This window comes from Stegodyphus dumicola, chromosome 2 (assembly GCF_044657685.1).
Source record: "Stegodyphus dumicola isolate Sdum_Otavi_A_Nest chromosome 2, ASM4465768v1".
Classification (NCBI taxonomy): Eukaryota; Metazoa; Arthropoda; class Arachnida; order Araneae; family Eresidae; genus Stegodyphus; species Stegodyphus dumicola.
This window is the reverse complement of record NC_140769.1, coordinates 157,509,687-157,528,145: the sequence shown is the minus strand read 5'-3', so window position 1 is coordinate 157,528,145 and position 18,459 is coordinate 157,509,687. Positions and strand designations below refer to the sequence as shown.

The window sequence follows — 18,459 nt, the reverse complement described above, 5'->3', positions numbered from 1 at the left end:
TGCGTGATAATTTGAGAAAATTTAAGCATTTTTGTTGTGATAATAATAAATTTTTGTTCATTTTTCATCGGACTTGTGCATTCACTTCATAACGAACCCGTACGCACGCAACAATATTTTCTAATTCCTTATCAATTTCAATTTATTTTACTAAATGTACTATATAAATTTATGAAAATATTCATTTTGTACCTATATGAGAAATCTTAACACTTCAAGTGTTAAATAATATATTTTCAAGTTAGAGCTACTTCGAAACAGTTTAATTGTAAGTAACATCTTTTTTATAAAAGTTAATTCTAAAATTGTTTTATTTAGTAAAAATTTTAAGTGAATTTTAATTAGATAATAATTTTTCAAAAATAGCATTTGAAAAATTATTTTGCTTTACATTGAATTACAATCTGTCGAAACAGAACTGTATTTTATTCCAAGGTCGTTTTAAATCAAAATTGTGTGGAAAATAATTTGATGTATAATGGCTGAAACATATTAAATTTCCATTTTCGTAATGAATATAAGTGTTGGATGTATATTTAATATTTGCATTTCTTTTTTTCTTTGTACATTTTATTTTCTCGCTGCTTAATTTTATGTTATGATTTTTACAATAATCTTGTTACTGGCAACGTGCTTTATTTTACTATTAAGTTTGTATGAATGGCAACAGTTGTTTATGTTTATGTTTCCGTAGAATAGCGTTCTTAGCCGCACTGCGCTGCAGGCAATTTTTCTCTTAAATATTTCATCTTTTGGCATAGCAATAAAGTTTATTATACAAAGCTGATACTTTATAGTTCAAGGCAACTAATACGTTTGTTAAAAAATATTATATATTTTTACAATAGGTATGCAATACACCGCGAGTAGTTTGATTTGCGTGACCGTATGATAGACTTAATCATTAAGCGGAACGTGTTAAATCAAATAATGAATGAAGCGTAGTAAATGACTTCAATCAATTACTTTTCCAAATTCATAGTAAAAATAATGATTAAATAAAGCTTAGTTTCTTTCATATACAAATTAGTAACACGAGAACAATAACAGGAATTAATTTAATTTTCTTTCTTCCCTTTGATTTATAATGAAAGGCAACGGGAATGAAAAGAAATTCGTTCCATTTTTGAGTTCATTGAAACAGTTAATCATAAAATTTAATCTAATGTGTTACAGCTTTAAAGGTATAACTGGAAAAGATGCAGTTATTTTTTTCCGTGCATTTTCGGTTTACTCTTCGTGACAGATGTGTATATAGCTTTCATCAAATTTATCTAGGAACGGAAAATAACTTTACGAAGCTTCCTTCTTTTTATTTCTTTGTATGAAGTTTTGTAATCACAAAAAATTTCGGGTATCATATTTTAATGGAAATATCCATTTTGATTGTTCGCGAATCCTTTTGGACAATTTTTCATGACATTTGTAAGTACGGACAAAATAAAGGACTCATTTTTCCAAAACAGATTGTAAAATGGATTTAAATTGAATGCAAAGGGTTTTTTTTCGCCTGTACGTACCTACGTATATATATATATCGCATACCTCAAAAACGATCAGCCGTAAAACGTTGAAATTTCGTATATGGGACTGCTAAAACATCTAGCTGTGAAGTTATATTTTCCATTGCAGTCGTCAAATCCAAACGTGTGTATATATATGTATATAAATGTCATAGTACGATTTGGAGAAAGCTGTAACGGATTAACGATGGTTCTGTGAGTTATAAAAGAAATTAAACAAACATGAAAAAAAAGAAACAGTTTTTCACAGACGATTCAGTATTTCTCATTCAATTAATTGAGTTCTCACTTCGCGACAATGCAAAAATACATAAAAACTAAAAATATTTATATTAAAAATTATGAAATAAATCTTAAACACTTATTTCCTCGAATAAATTCCAGAATGGATCAAGCATGATTTAATTCGCAATAATAAATTAAGGCGTTATCTTTGTTGTTTTAAAGCTTAGTTTTTCTAAATCGGCAACAAATCCACTATTCTGTTAAAATTTCAAATGTAAACAAACATGGCCGCCATGGTAATCAAAACGTAGGCTTAACCGCACTTAAAAAACTTTTCTATTGTTGATAATTCCACAATTACTGCATGCATTTTAACTAAAGGTATACAAATCTTAACCATAACAACGTAATTCAATCATTTTAAAGCACAAAACGCATAATTTACGAACATATAAGAATAAAGAAACTGAGCTCACTGAGCCGAGTAACAGAGTGGTTATATATACATATATTTATATACTTTTGGTGCGCCTATTGCCACCAAAAAACGAGGTGCACATTTATACATATTATAGCAGTACTACATATAAAATTTCAACGTTCTCTGAGGCTACTCGTTATTGAGTTATACGAGATACGTACGTACAAACACCAAAAAAAATTCTCTTCAGAATTAATTTTAAATCAGTTTCATAATTTTTTGGGAGTACGAGAGTCCTTTATTCTGTTCTTACGTGCAGAGGTCATGCGAAAACATCGTTAAATTGCATTTGATAGCTGTTAAAATGGATAGTTTCATTTAAATATGATACCCGAAAGTTTTTGCGATTACAATACTTCCTTTTGAAGTATATACTTAAATAACGCCGAGGCAGCGTGAAAAGAAATAATTTTTGGAAACCTCGTTATAAAAACAACTACTCTTGATAGTGAGAGCAAATCATAAAATGCAGCAATTAATCAAGCTATTTTTTTCGAAATCGAACACAAAGCTAAATTATGAATTATGAATGTATTCTTAATTACTCATTTGAGTGTATTGAGCCTGGCAATCGATTGGTAGCTTGACCATTCATTTGCCAGATATTTTAAACTGCTCTCCAACAAAGGTGTTATTTAAGATCTAATATATTCCTTTATTAATATAGGAAATAAATTTTATTTTCACTCAACGAATTTACGCTATATATCAGCTTACGAGTATTCCTATTCTCTTCTTTTTTCTCTCTTATTATTTATTTGACCGATTAAATATATTCTGCTTTTCATGTAAAAAAGATACATATAATTTAAAAATTCATTTTGTCCCTAGCTGCAATTTCAATATGCTTGCATTAAGCATTAAATTTAAATCTTCTGTAGTGAACCATGCTTAAGTTTCTAAACAAAATTTTTTCTGACATCGATTGAGTTTCAAACTCAGCTGCCAGATTAAGATTAACATCAAAGCTTATTGAAAGTTTTAAAGAATTCTGTTCTTTACAGTACGCAAAAGGCATAGTTAATTTTCAACAGTAAAATCAAGAATATTTATCAACTATATTTTTAATGATTTTTCCATTGTAATGTTTTTGTAAACTGCCACAGCTTATTTAGATGATTTCCTGCCAAATATGTTTTTAGAATGGCGGTTAAATGCAAATGAAGGAAGAGCGGTACTTAAAGTCGAAGTTCCACTGGCTTTGTTAGAAAGCCTGAGATTCTGACTAACGCGCGTTCGCCTTTTGGCTACACTCTCTCTAAGCTATTAATTACTACGCTCGGCCATATTTCGGGCCCTTGATAGCTTCGTCGTTTAGTTAGAATTTAAAGGGCCTCCTCCTCAATTTTGAGTTGTTAGTTAAGTTTTATTTCTTAGTATTCTTGAGTTTACGTTTCTGTATCCTGAGATAAAGCAATTATTCTCTTACCAGTTCTCAAGGTTCCACTCAACTATAAATTCTAGGTAGGAACCTTATCCAATATTAACGAGAAAATGCATCATAAAATGGTTAAAAGTAAACTTATATCCTTACAAGCAGAATCGCCTGAGTAGAATCTAATGAAATAATATCATTAATATTTATGTGTAAACATCAAATTTAAAAATAACCCTAAAACAGTAGAGTCATTGCACTATTTTTAGTATTTTTAATGTGGTAAATAGACTTAGTAAGATATTATCGATTTATTATTACATTATCGAATTTTAAAAAATTTCAAAACTATTTTTATCATATAGTTTAACAAACGATATCTTCACATTACAAATAAAAATTGACATAAGATTCTACTATCATATTACTGATTTAGTCACATTCTGGCACATTCTTTCAAAGATAGCAAAAAAAAAAAAAAAAAAATCTTATCTGGACACCACATGACTTTCTTGTAAAGCCTATTAAATTATACTCATTTTTTTTTGTCTTTTTGCTGCGCTTCATTTAAACTTATTTCCTCCAATTATTCTAATTTAATTAACCGATTCCTCAAAGCAGGTTAAAAATGATATCGAAAATTGCTGATCATTGAAAATTAAATATCTTCGTCAGTTTTTTCGTACGGGAATAAAACTTAATAAACTAACTTCTTAAAAATTTACTTTTTCATAGCCAGTCTAAAACTTCTCCGAATATAAGTATAGGAACCGAAAGACCAGGTTAAGAGTTACATTTCGTTATCTGTCGAAAATTATTATTTACTCTGACATTGCCTCAACATGAATATTTTCGTCATTTAGTAGGAAGTATATGATATGACCAGCGATTGCAAACGGTTGCAGTATAAAAGGGAGGTGCACAACTAAATGTTATAATAGTCCGATATACAAAATGTCAGCGTTCTAAGGCTAATCGTGTTTGAGTTATGCGAGATAGATCCATACATACGTACGTATGTATGTATGTCTGTATGTACGTACGAACGTATGTATGTATGTCTGTATGTACGTATGAACACGAAGAAGGATGTCTCGAAGAAATCCCTTTCGAATCCATTTTACAATCCGCTTGGAGAAAACAGTTCTTGTCCGTAGCTTGAGATATCACGCAAAACCAAAAATCGTCCAAATGGATTCCGGAACGATCAGAATCGATATTTCTATTGAAATGTGATACCCGAAATTTTTCGCTGTTAAAGTACTTCGTATAAGGAAGTAAAATTGAGACTGTCTGATATTTGTTCTTCTGAAGTTTTTAATCATACAAGTCTTTCCAATTTTCCTATTGTCTTTTGTATAAAGATTTTAATAAGCACTAATCATACATACATCCTTAGAATATTACTCAACGCACAAGTTACAATAACTAATAAACATACAATGCATGCATTTGTAGAATCGTTTCGAATTTAGCTTAATTTAGCAGTCTTGTATTACAAAAGACGAAGAGAAAAAAAAAAAAAAAAAAAAATGTGTGTTGCGTGGAGACCTTCCGCAGATCAACGTTTGTTAGTGTTTAGCATGCTTTCACCTGAAACATTGTAAAAAGCGAAGGCTTTTTATTAATCTCGTGAGTTGATTTATTTTACTTAATTTTACTGCTCTTTGTTTCGCTGAATTTAGGTTACGTTTTTAAACTGATTTATATCGTATAGTCCGTACTTTTTAATTCTCCCGTTCTCAAGCCCATGCAATTCATACCGTAGCGAGTTTCGCATGTTCGCTTATTCGATTCGTTACAGAATAAGCGTCTTACTAGTATTTAAAGAATATCGATATTTAAAAAGATAATAAGTGATCGATTTATAGTTTTTCGATGTTAGAATCACGTTAGCGATAAAAGCTGTTAACGGCTTTATTTATTTGTTGATTCCAGAGCAGTAATTTATTTATGTTTCATGCCTTCTTATCTCCCTTTGTAGTAGAAACTTTGAAACTAACTTCGCCAAAAGGAACCTAAGTGGAACAGCATTCAGTTACATGTAACTAATTGAAGGGTTTTCCTTTATTTGCTGACATATGAGAACTGTGCCGCAAGGTAAGAAACGAGAATTAAAAATGAATTAGTTATAGATATACTTATAAGGTATTTCTTCTGCCTTCTTAGCATGCCTTTGTGCCTGATTGTTATTTCAGGCTTCTGGATGAAGACTACTCATAAACCCTAATAATCCCTAGACTAGAATTAAGAACTAGTTCAATATAATCAGAGTTTCCTCTTTTATCACTTTAGTAATTTTAAAAGTGAGGCTTTAGAAAAACGACATTTTGGCTAAGCTTTAACGAATCCAGTATACTAACTATTAGAAAATAACTATTTAATCCTCCTTTCTTAATTTTTTCAAATTGTTCAGCAAATTAGCAGGCGAACAGGTATGTATATAAATAAAGATTAAGCTCATTTCTTAAAAGCAGGCTTTAGAAGAAACCTTACCTTACCTTTGTAATGGTAGAATTTTGTAGCAGACTAAATACTAGTAGGGATTTATTCAGTGTGATGAATTTACTTACTATTACTTTTCGGTATTTTTTCGGAAAATTGGTGGATTAACATTTTGACTTTTTAAATTTTTGGTTTCAATAAATTCTTTAAGAATTATTCGAGGTTGAAATCAAGCGTGCATTTCGTAAACAACGATGAAGTCCAAATTTTTTATGAATAATCACTAAATTAAAATACTGATTTTAAACAAACTGCTTCATTATGACAAGTAATTAACAATGCGAAGAATTTATTTAACCAATATTATAGAAAAGATCTCTTTCTTCTGAAATTATGACTTAAAATTTTTAAGGCTACCTTTTTCTACGATCAATATATGCTTTAAATTTTCCAATTACAATGAAAATGCTAATACGCATTTCCATTTGAAATGCAGCTCAGTCTACTAGTTTGGATTCTATTCCATTTTTTATCTACAGTTTTAATCTGCTAAACCCTATTCTATATTCTGTTCTGTTTTGTCTCGCTGTGTTACCAAAAGATTTCTCAGTTCGGTAAAATGATTATGCTGCTTAGTATTCATTAAATAGCGATAACTGGCTCTTTCTGCAGAGTTCAAACAAGGAGATTCATAAATTCTATTCTGTCATATTAGCTCCATTAGTTTAAAACACCTATATGCAATTTACAATCTAATACAAGACACAAATTTTCAATGAAACTGGGGAAAATTCCTTCTCCAACAGGTTTTAATGATTCAATTTTCATTCTGTTTTCGGAAAAAACCCCCATTTCAGAAGATTCGCTGAAAAATCATGTCTTATGCATATAAATTCGGAAAAAAAAATCTGACAGCTTTCAGATTTTATATTACGCCCAGGGAAGCTTTTTCTTAACGTTTTATGTGTTACCTTTATTTATAAAATATCGTGTTCTTCGCACTTAAGCCATAAAAAAAATTCAATTCGACAGCAATATCACAAAATATTTAAAAAGAGCTTATCTTAAGAACTTCCGATACGCAGTCTCGCGCGCTGGAGATAAAAATGTTTCTTAGTCCAAAGGGGCTTTGTCCCTGAAGGACTATTGTTTTCGTTTTGCGATTTTGCATTGGTTCACTATAAATGTTCGTTTCACTTTTCAAACTGTTGCCACCAAATGTTAGATTCCTGCATTATATTTGAAGAAATTAAATAATGAAAAATCTACATAAATGTATGTATATTTCTCGCATTGTGATAAATTTTGAATGACGTAATCCTACTGCAAATATGGGCATGTAGTAGCTCAAATTTGACATTTGGAATTCGTTTTTTTTTAGCGATTTCATATTTTGTGAAATTTTAACGGATTTTGGATTAACAAACTCAATGATTTCAACGCGAGCCATGCCAACGTTGTGCAGAAAAAAATATGTTTATTTCCAGCGTGCGATACTCTGTATCGGAAATTCTTAACATATGCTCAATTTAAAACTATTTTGCGATATTGCTCTTGAGCTGAATTTTATAGTTTAAGTGATATTAAACGTGATATTTAATTTAAAAAAGGTAACAGACAAAATATTAAAAAAAGCCCCTTTGTACGTAATTTAAAATCTGAAATCTTTCAGTTTTTATTTTATTTTATTTTATTTTTTGGGGTACAGTGTCACCATTGCTCGCTTTGAAATCGTTGAGTATGTTAATCAAAAATCTGTTAAAAGTTTTACAAAATATGAAATTAATAATAGAACAAATTTGAAATTTCAAAATTGGGCTTCCAGACGGCCATATTCGAGTGGAGGACTACGTTATTTAAAATTTGATTATTTAATTTCTTTAAATATAATGCAGGGCTCTAACATTTGGTGGCAACACTTTTGGAAAGTAGTGAGACACCGTTTTATAGTGAACTTCGCAAAATGCCAAAACGAAATTAATAGCCCTTTTGGGCAAATTGCCCCTTCGGGCTTAAAAAAAAGAATGCCTTAATTGGTTTTAAATTTCGCTACAGAATAAAGAATGCATGAAATTATATTATGCAAGATAGCAAAGTTCATGTCATGCTGCAAAGAGGATTAAAGCATCTTACAACCATTTTACGTAATTTCGTGTTTTAAGCAAATGATGTTTTAAAAAAGAATTATTAATTTGCTTAATCAAAAATAGACGGCTGTTCATGCTACAACCACCCTATTCGCCAGATTTTTCACCCTCTGACCGAATTGTCATCGTTTTCAGATAATTAAAGCTATCCAAAACGCCATGGAAGATAATATTCAGACTACCAAAGGCATTCTACTGAAGGTTTTAGAAATGTAAGGAGCGCTGGAGCAAATATATATATCTTAGCTAAATCGTTTCGAACATGACTAGTTAACAATTTTTGCATTTCAAACAGAACTTCCCTGCAATAAATTTCTCGCTAATAATGATGCTTTTAACTATAAGTGCAAAAAGGAATCTACTTCATACTTGGAAGGTATTTCTTTTCCTTGGTGCATCTCATATTATTGCGTAAGATTCTAAATATCTGGGTAATCTATATTTTATTTCACTTCCTCATGAAATAACGGGTTTTAATCTGGGAGTCATAATGGTCTTTTGTTTTACCTAATCTTCCAACGCTCGCTTATCATTTGTAACTAGCCTTTCCCCTTTACGGAAGGAGAGATTTCGTTTCTTTAGTAGATCTCAATAAATCTTCAGGGCTCTAAAAATGGGTCCTTTTCTTAGGACTTTAGACATCAAACAGCACTTCGAACAGCAATCATCCTGGAGCCTGTAACATTAGATTTGCTGGCCATGCAATAGGTGCATTACGCTCGAAGAAAGCATCGGATGCACTGTCGGATATGAATATGTAATGCGTATCTGAATACTTTAAAAACGTATTCATCACTCACTCACTCATAAATATCGAAGTTCGAATTTTTAAGTGATGAATACGCCTTTGGTTTACACTATAAAATTAAATTCATGATTCATAATTGCAAATAAATTAATTTTGTTATTCTAATTTTTAAAGTTGCAAAACATCCTGTGTAAAAATTAGGCTATTTCGAGGTCGGAAAGATAAAAAATATACAACGCCTTCACCGGGAATCGAACCATGGACCTCTGGAATACGCGCCCAGCGTGCAGACCACTACACCACGAAGGCATGCCAAGAAAGCGGAAGAAATACCTTATCATCCTACGCATCAGTGTATCGTAATCTTTGTTAGCGTACTTTTATATCTACAAAAAGCTGTATTAACACTGTAGAGTCTGGTTTGCTTTGAAAGCATAAACTACTCTGAATCCATAGAAGACCATAAGCAAATTATTACTGTTTCTGAAATTAACTGCAAAGTTTTGGGTAGGTTTTAAAATAACCTTTCTATTTAAGCCGCCTAGACGGTGTAGTGGTTAGAGAAGCCTGACAGCGATAACGAAGGGCCTGGGTTCGAATCCCGGAGAAGGCATGGTTGTAAAGTTAAATTTAAATTTCAGATGTAGACTAGTAGTAAACGACTACACAATTAAATTTGAATTGAAGCTGGCTCAAAGTTGCGTAGTAGTTTAAATGTCAGCAACAAATAACGCAAAGCCAAATAACTACAAACTTATCAGAGCTGGCAGGAATTAACGTAACATGCCCACGAGAGGCAGGAAGAACGTTCGGTCTTCAGTCCAGAAACAGTAAATAATCACTATCGAAAATTACATTCTTATGAGGGAAGTGGAAAGCAGAAGTTATAGTAAAGATCTAAACCATAATTATTGGTTAATTTAAGCAATAACCCTGCAATCGCTAATATTTTTAAGATTACAGTTTGCAATCGATATCATCCATTTTTTAAGAAATTTCAGAATCAAATCACTGTAATCAATTAATAGCAATTAATACTTCGGCAAACACCATCGTCGATTTGTTCTGTACTAAAAAGTAGTATTTTCCCTTTCACTGAAATCTTTTTTTTAACTCTTTTAACTTTTTTGGACTTTTTAGGACTTAAAATCCTTGATTACAGTTAAAAGTGAAACTTAAAAGTAATTAGCTTCACCAGTGGACGAGTTGCATATAATAGTTCAACTCGGGTTTGAACCCACCTGACCAGGTTAGCTACATCAGTGCTTATCTTTATCTTTCCCACGTGCAACGTGAATTCATTTCTTCATAGAATGAATGAAGGGCGTCAGTTTCTTTTAGAAAGTCATTCACAAAGGCATCTGTCCTCTTATGTAGGTAGCCCTCGTACGCTTTGTCATTTTCAAATAACTTAGTCTAATCAAAGTTGTAAGGAATTATCGCATTCCCTGCGCGGGGGTATGTCGTGGTGTAAGTGGTTAAAACTTCCAACTAGCACTTGGGAAATCCATGATTCATATTATGCCGCAGAGGCAGCTGATTGCTAGTTGAGCCATAGCTCTGTAAACTTTAATAATCTTGTAGAGACATTAGATTATTTCGAGGCAGGAGAGATGAAGAATGTGCAATGCCCTCGCCGGGACACGAACCACGGACCTCTCGAATATGCGCCGAGCGCGCTGACTATTACACCATGAAGGCATGCTAAGAAGGCGGGAGAAATACTTCATAATCTGTATACAAATTGTCTTAACATAAATTGCATGTTTTGAAAGAAATTTATCTACTGATTTCAGACATCATTCAACCCGCGCAGCTAATGTTTTTTATTATGGTCATACGATTTACACCGACAGGTTTAGAAGAAAAGCTCCAAACTTAGCATTTTAAATAGACCATTAACTTCATGTTATCATGACTGTTCATGCATAATTAATTAACTTTAATTGAAAATTTTTAGTAGTTATAGCAATGCCTTTATATTTTGCTAAAACATCGATACACTTTAATTTGAATCTATCAAAAACTGTTTATGTGTTACAAATTTCTATATATAAGTACCATAATGTTTATAAAAAAATTATCTATTCACTGAATTCTTAAAAGGTTTAAAAATAAAGAAATAAAACTTTCGCATGTATTAGATAATCAGTGGTTGAAGAAAAAATAAGGATTTTAGTAAAAATACTAAGTGCTTAGAAATTAATTATGTTTTTCATTAATCAATTAATTGAAAATTACACTTTGCACTTTCTAATTTCAGTTACGCTAAAGTAATTAGTTTTAAGCGAATAAAAATTATCTTTCCTAATTCTTGTAATTAAATTAGTAATCAACTGACATTTCGTTGTTATGGAAACAACGATGTGCATTCTTTGTCCATCCTTTCCCAAGATTACTTTTTTTTTAAAAGATTGCTTTCCGAATAGTTCTTCAAACTTATTTGCTCCTAAAAATGATGCATTTCATTTTTTTCTCCGTCTTGTATAGAGCTTCTTAATTATTTTCCACTTTAAGTTCTTTCCGGGAAAAATTTTATCCAAATCTGTTTTTTGGGGGAATCATTAAAAGATGATTGCGTTTTGTCGGTATAAATTTTTTCATTAAGTTCTCTTCTATTTACTGCAGAAAGTTTATTTCAATGGAACAGATTGTATTGAAATAATTTGTACATTAATCAGCGAAACTATTTGTTTACCATGAATAGTTGCTCATATGCTGTGCAATAAAATCTTTTTAATCCTAATCTAAATCTTTGGATGTTATTGCGAAGAATCAAATGCCCTTTGTATAGGATCATTTTAAATTATGGTTATACGTTTGACTGTATCATGTGATAATAGTGCTAGGATTCTAGGAATGCCGTTCGAAAGGCAGTTCTTCAAATTGAACTTTATTTTCTTATATATATTATTCAAGTCATCATTGCTTTATTATATCTGTATGCAAACTTAATTATTTTTTTGGATTCCAGTAATTTATAGAAGTAAGAAGGAAAAAAATTCTGAAGGCTTTCAGATTTTATATTACGCGTTTTCTTCATTTACAGACACATACTACATGTTTCGAGAGTATTTCGGCTAATACCACTTTGGGCTAAAAATATTTAAAAACAGCATGTCTTTATAATTTCTGATAGACAGGCGCACGCACTGAAGATAAAAATGTTTTATTCCTTACAGCGTTGCCCCTGCTCGTTTTGGAAAGGTTGAGACTTTTAATCAAACATACTTAAAGTTTTACAAAGTATGCAATAGACAATAAAGCAAATTCCAAATTTGGGCTTCCAGATGTTCATATTCTAGTAGAGGACTACGCTATTCAAAATTTGATGGCTCTATGTACCGTTGTTTTTTCACAGTACGAGAAACATACATTCATGCTCATTCTTTATTATTCAATTTTTTTTAATATAATGCAAGGCGATAGTATTTGGTGTCAAGAATTCAAAAAGTGATACGCCGTTTATAGTGAACCGAAGTAAAATGCCGTTTTGAGCCTAATAGCCCTTCTGAACTAACGCCATTTTATTAATTATAAACAACATTAGCAACCACATTCCTTTTATTGCCTCAAGATAATCACAATTATCGTTGCATCGCTGTTTTATTGCGAGTCTTTCCAAACTGTTTTTTTATTTATTTTTTTATTTTTTTATTTCTTTTTAATTTTTATTTATTTATTTATTTTAATGGATTCTTCCTATTGTAAGCAGTCGGTTTTCTCCCCTTTTTCGTAGCCGAAAGCAATGGGCTTAACTTTTAGCCAATTTCATGACCTCAAAATCAATCTTCTCGGCAATTGCAGCATGGGGTAAAGAATCCTCCCTACTGCAATTAATCTGCATATTTGAAGTCATCTTATGACATAAGATGAAAACTCGATTCATATCTAAAAGGGGAAAAACAAGTTTTAAATTTAATATGTAATTCAGCATTTCTGTCTTTAATCTATATATATATAAAGAAGAAAGTCTGTGTGTTTTTCCTCTGATAACTCAGTCACTACTACAGCTATCCTCGACAAACATTCTATGATTCTTTTCTGGGTCGTGGAAAAGGTCGACGTCTAATTTTTTTCCAAAAAAAGTAGCTAAAATCAGAGATATTAATTAAAAACTCGGAAAAACGATAATCTGCTTTATTTCGAAAGTTGTTGCTACTGCTAGCTTTCAAATCCTAGAGTTTGTTGATAAAAAATTTTAAGTTTTACGATGAAATAAAAATAGCATTGCCAAACATTAAATACATTATTCTCGAATCCAAAAATTCGTGGAAAGTCATTTCGATTGTTCCCATCTTCGTACGAATTTAATCAGCCGAAATATTAATTAAAAACTCCGAAAGCGTTAATTTTCGCACACATTCTTCCGAGTGGCAACAGTCTCGTGCGTTGGAGATAAAAATGCATTATTTCGAAATGTGTTGCCATTGCTCGCCTTCAAATCGTAGAGTTTGGTAATCAAAAATTTGTACGTTTTACAAAATATATACATGTGAAGTAGAATGACTGTTTGTGTGTTTGTTCGCGTTATTGATTTCTGATCAATTATGATAAATTTTTGCCACATATAATCGACTAAAAGGAATATAGGTGAAATGTTGGATGGAACTTGAGCTTTTACGATCATTTGATTAGAAAGAAGAAAATCATTAAAAACTGCGTGCCATTGTTGCTGATATAATAAGAGAGAATTGGCTTATTCTATATCGAAATTTTTATGTGTGTTCCATATCGCATCAGCCTGAAAAATGTATCAGTATGAATCGTAATTTTTGCATCGTTATTAGAAAAAGATGACAGCTGTATTGTTCTCTCTATTGTTAGATACATTATTCTCAATCTAAGTTGACTGTCAGTGGGCACTTCCGCTAATATATTATAACACTCTATATTTACTTGTGAGAATAGTAACTTCTAACACCACGCAGTTTGCCAGCATCACAATTTTAATCGTAATCGCGTAACTGCACGTGTGTATATAAGCACCGGTCAAACTGGTTTCTTCCCTGGTCAAAGGACAGATTGCTTAAATGGAGTTATAATATGATTCTGAGTTATGAACGAAGCTTCAAATGGTATAAATTTTGTGCATTCTGAGTTATAATATGAGATTCTTTAAATGATATAAATTTGGTGCGTTCTGAGTTATAATAATTCTGAGTTATAATATGAATGCGACGACGACTGTTCTTTTTGATTTTTGGTAAATATTATTTTTGCTTGTTCTCCTCGATATGGCCAGTCATAGCGAACCACCAGACAGAGGCAAAATTCCTTGGCATGCTACTTTCAGCTATTATGGTAGCGATAATGATTCTACTTATTCTAATTATTCAAGGAAATCGACTACATCCAAAGAGATGCCTGTAATTACTTCAGATGACCCGGCGCTTCAAAGTATACTAATTTTTACTAAGAAAAGTAAATCCCAGAGAAAAGAAAAGAAAACCGCAGGAAGTCCTAAGAAAATAGCCGATAATACTAAGAAATTCAAACCCTCCCCTTCAAATTTTGAAGCAGTAGTTAACAAACACAGAAAAGTTTTTTCGAATTTAGCAGAAGCTATCTCGCAAGAATATTTTAATACTCAGCTTCCGACTAACCCAAAAGATCTCTCACTCAAGTTAGAAAACGAAATCGCCTATAAATTAAACTGTATTGAGTCTATGAATACATTAACCTCCCCACCAGCGATAGAAATGCGTTCAAAGTTACAAGAAGAAATTCAACAAAATCAGTTCATTTTAGCAAGCATTCAGAACACTCCGAAGCTCGCAAATTCTAAAACAGATGATAAAACAATAAATCAGAAGGATTGGCAAACTCCAAAGAAAACCGCGAAAACTTCCGAGTCTATCCCACCAGCAGCTATTCCGCAAAATAACAGATTTGAAACTCTTAACGAAAATAACGAAGATATGGAAGTTACAGATGAAACGCAGATGACTACAACACAGAATAAAGCAGAAAATAAAACGAAAATTTCCCCATTAGTCATTCCAGAAAACGATGTGGATTGGCCTGAAATTGACAATGCTCAGAGAGATATGTAAAAACGAATTTGAAGTTAAGCAATCAAAGCCAGACAGATTTTCCTGTACACTACACCGAAGCCGATTATAAAGCTACAGTTGATAAATTCAAGAAAGCACAGATTAGTTTTCATACGTACCAAATTTCCTCAGCCTCTTCAATTAAAGTTATACTTAAGAATATCCCAAGATCCTACACAGAGCAAGCAATTCACGCAGACTTAGAACGCAGAAGCTTCCCTATAATTAAAGTAAAGCACTTCACGAAGAAAGCAGAAGACCAAATTATCCATTTACCTATCTTTTTCCTTGAACTAAACAGAAATTCTGCTGGAGAGAAAATTCATCAATTAAACAATATGTTCGGATTCAATATCACAATAGAAAAATATCAGCCCAGAAAACGCCCAATTCAATGTTTCAATTGCCAGGAGTTCGGGCACTCCCAAAATAACTGCTTTAAAAAGGTCAGGTTCTGTAAGTGCGGGCAAAATCACAGATCCAATACCTGTAAATTAAAACCAGATGAAAAACCAACTTGCATTTACTGTCACGAAAATCACGTTTCTTCTTATCGTGGTTGTAAGGTATACAGAAAAAGATTCAATCATTTAGAGAAGACAGAAAAACCACAAGAAATTCCCACTAAAGATGACTTCCCCGAATTTATTCAAGCTTCAAGCCAAACTAATCAAGAAATGCCTAAAAACCTTTACAGTGACAAAGTTAAGCAGAAAAACCCGCAGGAAAATTTAGCAGAAATCATTAACATTTTCAAAGATCAGAAAACCCTTTTTCTCATGAAATCAATAACCACAATAGTTCAGAGAATTAAATCAGCTAAATCAAATATGCAGAAACTTTGCATAGCTTTTCAAGCCATTGAGATGATTCTTAACTTTGCAGATAAAAATTAATTCGCAGCTTCTCTCAATACAAGCATAGCCGAGCGGCAGAAATTCTCAAGTTGCAGATCCTCACATCGTGGGGCCACGTTTACTTCTCTTCTAGAGACTCTGCACTAGGTGCAAAAAGTATGTTCCATCTTACTGGATTCAACTCATCATTAAAGACACCCTACTTATAATATATTGGTAAAAGCCGCACTAGGCCGATTGCCTCTTAATTGTGTTATGACATAGACATAGACACACATAGGTTTCTTCCCTTCTTTGCCCGTGTCCTACCTGCTGTCGTTTGGCAATCAGCGACGCCGCACGTTATGCGGGTTTGTGTTCCTGCATATCGCGCTGATGGAGTTTCATCGTTCCTGCATATTTTCACATGGAGTGTTGTATTTTTGCATAAAAAGAAGCAGAACTATAAAGTTGCGATATATTTAGATGAAAATGCTCAGCTTAAAAATCCATCTGCCACGGTAACGTTCTAAAACATCTCAAGCAGATTATCAATAGGTGTTCGACTTCAGAAAGTGCATTACCAGCGGTGTGTCACCACGTGATATTTTATGTGTGTTAAAGAACGTGAAAGTGAAAAAAAAAGAGCTTGCACGTGTATAATAACAACGCGTGCACTGCACGAAATTAATATGAGAAAATTTCGACTGCATAAATATGTGATGTAAGAGGATTGCGATTGTTAGCTAACGGACACATGTTCTGCATTCGTCTACTATTCCATTTTGGGTTCCCACGTTTTGTGTTCTAAGTTCTGATATTTTGATATTTCATATGTGTGTGATAAGTGTTCCATATTTAATCCAGAAAATGTGTTTTTGATAAAATAAATGTGGGATTAGAAAAGAAATGTGTCTCCGCAAGTCTCATGCATGTGGGTTATTGGGTAAGTGAAATATTTAATTATTCTTGATGCTAGGATTAAATTCGCAGTGTACGATCACTAAGAATTCAGGCTTGTAAGTATTGGGCACATGTAAATTAATTAAGGATTTCTAGATAGATATTTGGATAGATTGTCACATTACAACGCCTCCTAGTAGTGCACACCACTACATTACTTTACACGTATAGCCATATTTTTGAATACATGAGTGCTCTGTATTTATAGAAATAGTTATTCTTGTAAATTTAGCTTATAATGCAAGAAAATTGAAAATCAGCAAACAAACATTTATACTGAAAGGTATACCAAGTTTCATTTATAAATGTAAAACGGAATTTGTTATTCAGGATAAAAGTGGAATTCCATCTTAAAGTAGTTATCGTGTGAAAAGCCATATACTTTCCCGGCATACCAGACTCCATGTTCATAGAAAACAATCCCGGAGAAGGCATGGATGTTTCTAAGCGCATAGTGTCCGTGCGGAATGGGGGCACTCAAAATACACGGCGAGCTGAAAGTCCTCTCGAGAGGTTGTGGTAGGAGAAGAGCTAGGTTTAGCAATACCTCAACTACCTATTACCTACGGAGGTGCTGACCTTTTATAGCGGCCGACGCAAAATGCCGAAACGAAATTAATAGCCCTTCTGGGATAATTGGCCCTTTGGGCTCATAACATTTTTATATTGAATTAAAGAGATCTTTGCTAATCGATCGTCATGATCAGTCGCCAAAATTTACAAAATTAATCGCTCACTCTTTAAAGTAAATATTTCAGATTTAGCCCAAAGCTTGTGCTGCTACTTGAAAGAAAATCATGTTTAAGTTGATATCCTTGCAGAGGCAATAGGTTATTTCGAAGCGGGAGAGATGAAAAATGAGTAGTGCCCTTGCCGGGACTCGAACCAAGGACCTCTCGAATTCGCGTCGAGCATGCTCACCACTACACCACAAAGGCATACTAAAAAGGCGGGAGATATACCTTATATCCCTTACTCTTGTATTCAAACAGAGGTCCATTATTCATGAAAAATAAGCTTCAAAAATCGTGATGGTAGTTAATGAATCCGTCTGCCTTACCTTTAAGCCCGGCGTCGAATCCGTAAGAAGGCATGGATGTATGTAAATATTCAATGCCTTTGAGGCATGATAACACTTAAAACCCACGAGATAAAAGTCCCCGTAAAAGGTGGTGGTAGGGGACGTGAAGTATGAGACCCTTGGATTTCTTCCTCCCATGATGTTCTGAATCAAACCTGGGATAGAGATGGGCAAAGAATCGTAGTGTCATCTATATAAGATGCGAAAGGTTTTGAAAAATGACAGGCGCTCTCTTCATGGACCTGATCTGAATGATATTTCTAGGTCAAGAGGGTAAATAGTGGCAACCACATTCAATAGCAAATGCAGAAACGTTTAGAACTTTATTTTTTAATTGAATTTTAGTTTTATTCAAACGCAGAAATAAGTTTTATATGTTAGAATCCGTGTATTATATATATATATATATATATTATAAGATTCGTGAAAAATTTATATAATTTTATTTATTTATTTATTTTTAGTTTTTTAAAACTTTTTAATAGTAAATCTTTCCTCGAATTGTTATACTGTGATTTGAAGCTTTCAAACTAATATATTTTAGTTTCATTTCTGTAACCAATTCTGAAACCAATTCTG

At 32.5% G+C, this 18,459-nt stretch overlaps 1 protein-coding gene, 1 long non-coding RNA gene and 1 other non-coding gene across 4 annotated transcripts in view; 1 reads left to right on the top strand and 2 right to left on the bottom strand.

Annotated features, from left to right (window-relative positions):
* LOC118182704 (voltage-dependent calcium channel type A subunit alpha-1-like) overlaps positions 1-18,459 on the top strand; it is a 454,834-nt gene that overhangs the window by 54,970 nt on the left and 381,405 nt on the right. The gene's annotated exons all lie outside the window — the stretch shown is intronic.
* Positions 1-18,459, bottom strand: part of LOC118194496 (uncharacterized) — a 101,393-nt gene that overhangs the window by 69,132 nt on the left and 13,802 nt on the right. The window lies entirely within an intron of this gene.
* TRNAS-CGA (transfer RNA serine (anticodon CGA)) lies at positions 17,665-17,737 on the bottom strand. Its single transcript has one exon. It is a non-coding gene; the product is annotated as a tRNA-Ser (tRNA).